The sequence below is a fragment of the Lemur catta genome, chromosome X (assembly GCF_020740605.2).
Source record: "Lemur catta isolate mLemCat1 chromosome X, mLemCat1.pri, whole genome shotgun sequence".
Classification (NCBI taxonomy): Eukaryota; Metazoa; Chordata; class Mammalia; order Primates; family Lemuridae; genus Lemur; species Lemur catta.
The window spans coordinates 27162390-27170481 of record NC_059155.1 but is presented as its reverse complement, the minus strand read 5'-3'; the positions used below and the strand labels follow the sequence as shown (position 1 = coordinate 27170481).

At 37.6% G+C, this 8092-nt stretch overlaps 1 pseudogene; it reads right to left on the bottom strand.

The window, feature by feature from the left end:
* Nucleotides 1–2798: 2798 nt before the first annotated feature.
* LOC123628181 lies at nt 2799–4027 on the bottom strand (annotated as a pseudogene).
* Between the last annotated feature and the right edge of the window lie 4065 nt (nt 4028–8092).

Here is an 8092-nt window from a genome sequence, read left to right as displayed (position 1 = left end):
GCAGCCCAGAACAGAGAGTGAGAGAAGAAGTAAGAGACTTTGCCTACTAACCCAGATAATTCTTCTTTATCTTACCCAAGTCCAAAAAGGCAGTACCACTAGGAGTCCACAGGAGTCACAGCATAACTGAGCGTGGGACACCACCAGTGACAATATAGCTGTAGTGACCAAAGACTTGGATCAAAACACTCTATTTCTTTTCTTTTGCTGAGTTTGGGGTTGTTTTGCTAATCCTTTTCCAGTTCTTTGACATGATTCACTAGATTGTTGATTTGTGATATTTCTGTCTTTTGGATGTAGACATTTATGGATATAAATTTTCCTCTCAGGAGTGCTTTAGCTGTGTCCCACAGATTTTGATAACGTGTCTCCTTTATCACTTGGTTGAGAGAATCTTTTGATTTCCATCTTAATTTCCTCCTTACTGCAATAATCATTCAGCAGAAGGCTGTTTAGTTTCCATGACTTTATGTAGAGGTGAGTGGTTCTATTGGAGTTGATTTCTAATTTTATTCCACTGTGGTCTGAGAAGTTGCATGGTATAATTTCTATTTTTTTTTAATTTGTTGAGACATGTTTTGTGGCATAGGATATAGTCAGTCTTAGAGAATGTCCCATGAGCTGATGAGAAAAATGTATATTCAGTGTTTTTTTGGTAGAATGTTCTGTAAATGTCTTTCAGGCCCATTTGTTCCTTAGTTCTGTTTAAGCCACTGTTTATTTATTTTCTGTTTGGAGTACCTGTCATGTTCTGTCAGATGGGTATTGAAGTCCCCAGCTATTACAGTGCTGCTGTTCATCATTTTGTTCAGATCAAGTAGGATTTGCTTTATGAATCTGGGTGCACCTGAGTTAGGTGTATAAATATTTATTTTTATGTTTAATTTCTTTTTTTATTTCAGGATATTAAGAGGGTACAAACATTTTGGTTACATTTTATGTCTTTGCCTCACCCAAGCGAGGATTAGAGGCATGCCCTTCCCCTCTACAGTGCTCACCACATCCATTAGTTGTGAGTTATATTTAGAATTACTATGTCCTCTTGGTGAATTGTTCCCTTTACCATTATATAATGCCCATCTTTGTCTTTCATTACTTTTGTTTATTTGAAGACTAAGTTATCTGAAATCAGAACTGTTATGCCAGCTTTCTTTAGGTTTACATTTGCATGGAATATTGTTTTCTATCCCTTCACCTTGAGTCTGAATGTATTCTTGTGTGTTATATGTGTTTCCTGAAGACTGCAGATACTTGGCTTCTATACATTTATCCATTTACCCAGCCTATGTCTCTTTAGTGGGCTGTTCAAGCCATTCACATTTATTGAAAAATTGATAATTGGGGCAGATTTCTGTTCATCCTGACTTCAGAACATACTATTGAGCTATAACAACCAAAACATCATGGTACTGGCATAAAAACAAACACATAGACAAATGGAACAAAATAGTGAACCCAGAGATAAATCCACACATCTATAGATAGTTAACATATCCTTGACAAAGTTGCCACACATATATTAGGGAAAGATAGTCTCTTCAATAAATAGCACTAGGAAAATTGGATATACATATGCAGAAGAATGAAACTAGACCCTATCTCTCAACATATACAAAGAAATCAAATCAAAATGGATTATATGCTTAAATATAAGCCCTGGAACTATGAAACTGCCAAAAGAAAACATTGGGAACATGTTTCAGGACTTCTTGAGTTACACCCCCAAAGCACAGGCAACCAAAGCAAAATTGGACAAATGAGATCACATTAAGCCAAAAAGCTTCTGCACAGCAAAGGAAACAATCAACAGAGTAAAGAGATAATCTACAGAAGTGGAGAAAATATTAGCAAATATTAGCAAACTACCCATCTGACAAAGGGTTAATAGCTAGAATATACACAAGGTTCTAAAACTCAATAGGAAAAAAATCTAAAAACCCAATTAAAAATGGGCATATGTTCTGAATAGGCATTTCTTAGAAGAAGACATACAAATGGCCAACAGGTATATGAAAAAACGTTCAATATAGTTAGTCATCAGAGAAATACAAATGAAAACTACAATGAGATATCATCTGACCCCAGTTAAAATGTCTTTTATCAAAAAGACAGGCAATAATGAATGCTGGTAAGGATGTGCAGAAAGGGGAACTCTCGTACACGGTTGGTGGGAATGTAAATTAGTGCAACCACTATGGAGAACAATATGGAGGTTCCCTTAAAAATCTGAAAATAGAGCTAACATATGAAAATACAGGAAACACAGAGATGCCAGTATTTAGGGTGCATAATCGATTTGCCAGTTTTGAACACTATTTATTCTTAATGTTCACCAATGAGGGGTTCTTGTTTTCATTCTAAATGTTTATCAACCTAGAGAGCTTGTCTTCAGGAACACCTAAGCACTCTTTATAGTGAAATAATGCAGCAATTAGGGTCTTTTTCATTGTGCATTCACGAACACAAAAGCAAACCAAACTTTCAGCTGTTTGCCACAAGAAAAAGACCTTATAAAGGACTTGTTTTAACCAGTATCTTCTTGTCCAATCTCAAAGTTATTCTGCACAGAGCAAGACAAACAATTTAAATGCCTAACAGAGTTAGAAGGGAAAGGATACGTTTGCCGTGTGAAAGTCCTTGAGCCTTGTGGAGGGTGGTCCAGGATTCCTCTCCTTTCCTCATCCACAAGTGTCCACAGCTGGTTCAATGAGAAAGTCCCGGAAACGCACAGACGTGCTTTAACTGCTCTGAGATATACATTCTAGTGCTTCCAGAAAGGGAAACAGTCTGCCAACCTGTCAAGCCACATAGTGGTACTGGTTTGGGTTGTCTTTGTCTCTCTCCCTATAGTCTCTGTCTATAAGAGATTCAATTCTCTTTTTCAAATGTCTAGGCTTTACTGGAAATTTTAGCTGGTTATACAATTCAGAAACTAGAAGATTATGACCAAGAGTCTTTCTCATCTTCATTATTCTGACGATAGCAGCATCAATCTGATATTGTCTATCCTTAAACACTCTCTCAGTGGTGCTAACTTGTTCCTCAACGGTTTCCTTCATCTGAATTTGTTTGATCTTTATTCTAAACAGCTGTGCTTGAAGTCTCCATTAAAGACGAACTTGTTTCCATCTTCCACCTCCTTGCCCTTGGGGCTCTCGGTCAGCACATGCACTTTGCTGCAGGCCAGGGACTGCAACGTTCTCCGCAGCTCGCTGTCCTCTCTGCTGGTGGCCAGTTTAATTTCCTCAAGGCTGAACTCGTCCCCCTCGTTGAACATGAGGAGCACCAGCGTCTGGAAGAGGGACACCTGGAGCTCCTTCTTCCCTTCCTTAAACTCCGCTTTTAAAACAGCATGCCCCAAGGTAGTTTGCCATTGAAGTTTTCGACCGCTGTGCTTTCAGAGATAAAATGTCTTAAATACTTCCTGAAGTTTAATCATGGCTGAACTGAAGAGCAGCCCTGTGTTCCGACAGTGACGTTCCCGGGCTCTATCACCAACCCTCGGACTCTTGGGTTTCCCGTTACAGAAACAGTAATGCCGGCGCTGGGTTTCTTGTACAGATGGGCCGCACTCGGGGTCTCCACCCCGCGGAGGAGAGGGTGCGAAGACTGGAGCCAGCAAAGGAAAGGCGTCCCCAGGCAGAGCCACGCGGGGCCTGGCCACACCCTGAGCCCTGCCTGCTCCAGTGGCCGCGCTTCCCCTCGTGCGCTGGCACCCCACTGCACCGGGCTGATGCCAACACTCCCGCAGGGCCGCCAGGAGGCGCCACGTGGATCAGCACTACTTTCCAGGTGAATTTCTTGTATCTTCCAAACTTTCTAGTGATGCTTAAAAACTGCTGTTACCTCATTTTCCAGGTCCCAGTGCTCACTGTCCCAACCTCCCCTCCCCCGCTGCTGGTACCCTGTTCTGAAGCAGGTTCCGCATGGCCTCTGGGCGCTCTGTGTCCCCTCTGCCCACGCTGAGCCCTCCAGCCCCGATGCCGCCTCTGCTGCGTGCTCCAGCCGGGCTCCTCACCGGGCTCATTTGGTGACTGATTTTTGATAAATCAGGTTTCTAAGTGAGACCGCTGATCGTGCCAAGAGGACACTGTCCGAGGCGTGTGGTGCGGTGAGCCCAGAGCATCTGTGTTTCATTTCAGCCGAGTTAGTCATGAGTTTTCTCTTCCAGGGTTTGGGAGGTTAGTGTGTTTGTGTTTCCATTCTAAGATTGAGTCTGGCAGTCTCCGTGTTTTGCATTGGGATGACTGCTGTTTGATTTTTTAAAATTGCAGTATTTGTGTGATTGCTTGGTGTGGTTTTTACGGCCATGCGCAGGGACGGTCCTTGATCTCTGCTGCGCTACTGTAAAAAGTTTTATGGAGACAAAGTCTTGATGTTGGAAGCAGAGGTTATTTTGTTGAGAGATTAAAAGGATTTTGCTGGTGTACCTGGTTTCATGTTGTGCATATATACGTGAGGTTGAGTGGCAAGATGAAAGCTCAGTGGTGATGTTGGTATGGTAACTATGACAAAGATACTTTTGTGATAACATTTAAAAGCACTTTATATTTTCATAAGCATGTTTCATTTTGATTGAAAAGCTACCAAAGGAATTTTGATCATGGTATAAAGATTTTAAAGCAACATTTTCTGGAATATATCAAGTTTATATAATTTGATTTTATGCTAAATTACTAAAAGATCTTCTCTTTTTGAAACATGCATGTTTAAGATTTGACACCTTATGGGTTCCCATATTAAACCCTCACTCTTTAATTATCAGCATTTCTATATTTGTGAATTTTCTTTGAGTTCTATGATATATGGTCTATCAAAGACCAAATAAATTTCTATTTCTGCTTCTTATATTTTAAGTTCATTGTGTCTAGAGATTGTTAATATTGCAATTTAATGTAGACTTACTTTAAATAAATTAGTTTAATTGGCCTTAAAATTATATTAATGAAACTTTGTGATATGCAAAAAAAAAAAAGAGCTAACATATGACCCAGCAATCTCACTGTTGGGTAAATATCCAAAAGAAAGGAATTCAGTATGTCAAAAATAGCCACAAAAAGAATGAAATCCTACCATTTGCAACAACATGGATGGAGCTGGAGAACATTGTGTTAAGTGAAATAAGCCAAACACCAAAAGACAAATCTCTCATGTTCTCACTCATATGTGGGGGCTAACCATTAAAAACAATTGATCTCATGGATACAAAGAGTAGAATGAAATTTACCATAGGTTTATAAGTGTAGTGGGGAGGGTGAGCAAAAGTGGGGATGGTTAATGAGTTCAAAATATAGTTAGATAGTTAGATGCAATGAATAATATTTAATAGCACAACAAAATGTCTATAATCAGCAATAATTTAAGGTATACTTTAAAATAACTAAAAGGGTAGAATTGAAATGTTCCTAACACAAAGGAATGATAAATGCCTTAAGTGATGGATTCTCTAATTACCTTGATTTGGTTAATTCACATTATATGTCTATATGAAAACATCACATGTGCCATATAAATATGTACAGCTATTATGTAACCAAATAATTAAAAATAAAAATATTTTTAATAAGAATAGGGAAAATTGAAGAGTAGAGTAAAATGTAAAGGGGAAAAAAGAAAAGAGTTTGAATTTCTCTGGTCTACTCTAATGAAGAAATATGAATAACTCTTCTGAAATGTAGCCTTTAAAATATACTTTTCTGGCCTACTAAGCAGATGAGTACTGCTTTTATAACTGATTTTTGGAAAAATGAGTGAAATTATAGGTTGAATGAGGGACCTGCACAGACTAAGCAAGAAAAAGAGTAGTGACAAAGAGGGAATATTTATGGAGAGGGGAAAATGAAGCCCCAAAGAGATTAAATGAATGCATCAGAAATTTTAAATAAACTTAGAATGGATCATCAAATTTGTAGCAGGTTCTTGTAATGAAAATTATGATGTATATATAGATATTTTTCTAATAGTTTATTTTTGAGCACTTTCTTTAGTCCCCAGTCTTTTTATAAGTACAAGACCCTTTTGCCATAAGATATACCTAACTGACATCCATTATCTACTTACCAAGACCTTGAAGGATTGCTTGCCCCAGATTTCCATTACTGCTATCTAATTACCCATTGCAATGTTCAGGTACTTTATCTTGACATTTTATTCATAACTAAGTGCATGCCTGGAGTACAAAATTCTATTATGGTATATTTGTGGATGCTATATTTTACCCCAAAGAGTAAAATATCCCTCAGTGACTACTCCTTGGGATGTTTCTCCTGTACCTTCCATGACTTAGAGCACCGATACCCAAACTTTTTGGCACCAGGGACTGGTTTCATGGAAGACAATTTTTCCACAGACCGAGGAGACAGTGGGGAGATGATTTGAGGATGATTCAAGCTCATTACATTTATTGTGCAGTCAAATCTCTCTGCTAATGATAATCCGCATTTGCAGATGCTCCCCAGTGCTAGCATCACCGCCTCAGCTCCACCTCAGATCGTCAGGAATTATATTCTCACAAGGAACATGTAACATAGATCCCTAGACATGCACGGTTTACAGTAGGTTTCATGCTCCTATGAAAATCTAATGCCACTCCAGCTCTGAAAGGAGGCAGAGCTTATGCAGTGATGGAAGTGGGTTTGGGACCGCAGCCTTAGTGGATACATATTTATTCACTTATGCTCTGCTGAGAAAATAGGCCACTCCTGATCAAAAAAAAAATGAGATAGAACATCATTTTAAATTTATTCTATTATCTCCATTTGCAAAGATATATCTATTTAAATAACTTTCCTGATCTTTTTAATAAATTGGGCACAATGATCATGTTCCCAGTAGCTTACTGATTTCAGAAGACATACATACTAATATTTAGTGAAAATATGGGCCTCAGGTAAAAACCATCAGAATCACTTGTGGACAACTTGTTATAAATACAAGTTTCCAGGTCTGAACCTCATAATCATTGCCCTTCAGCACAAGACACTGCATTTAAAACAGACTTCTCTGCTGATTTTTATAAAGGAAAAAATTTGGGGAACCACAGGGTTAAAACATTTTAGAGATATAATATAAATCTGTGCTGTTGTTTCATATTACTGCTGCAATACACTGTGAAGGAATATCAGTACTTGATGTATTAATTATTTTCCTCTACCAATCTCGATATTTTACTCAAATTTCAACATCACAGTCTATAGAACTATTCTCTCAACATTACTATGTGCTTGCATGGAATAACATGGCTGGTGATATCAGATTGGCTCCTATGGAATTTGTTCTTTTCCATGCTCAACATTTAGAGATAAACAATGTAGAAAATATCATAGTAAAGGTGAGACTATAAGAAAGCTAAGTGAATTGGATTTGTAAGCACATCGAAGATTAATTCTTCTCATGTGTGTATGTGACTCTAGTCACCCTAGGGACATCAGATATATGTTCCAGAGCTGTGGGATCAAAACAAATACCACTCACTAATAGAATAGAGTTATTAATATCTTGCTATATTTGGTTATTACTAGTTCTGCAATTGGATGGGACCAAACTCACAAGTAATTGGCTTTTATTGCCCAGGTTGGTCAGAGTGTTTATATATATTTATTGAGAGAAACATATTTTACTGAGTCTTAATTCATTATGCATGTCCAATAAATAAGCTATTACTATTGGAATAATTAAATAACTTAAACACTTTCAAATTTTCTATTCTAAGATGACCAATGTCACCAAGTTTCATTTTTATTTGCTTAAGTCAAAACAGGAGTTAGTTAATTTAGGGTTATTTTGCATCTATAAAAGAATATTTCTCTACATAGCAAGGTTAAACAGATAGGGGAAAGTATCCAATTTGAGAATTTCAGATTATCTGAAAGAAACCACTCTCAAAATAATAAAATATTTGATAAATGGAAATGTGACTTGGTGGAAAGCTCCCACAGATTTTAGTAAGATATAATTCTTATCCATAATCAGAATAAAATTAATGAATGTTATAAAGAAAAGTGTGTTTACATGACAACCTGAGACATATATTATAGGAAATTTCTACCTATTTTTGTAAATGTAACTGTTCACTACAAAGTTAGTATTGCAC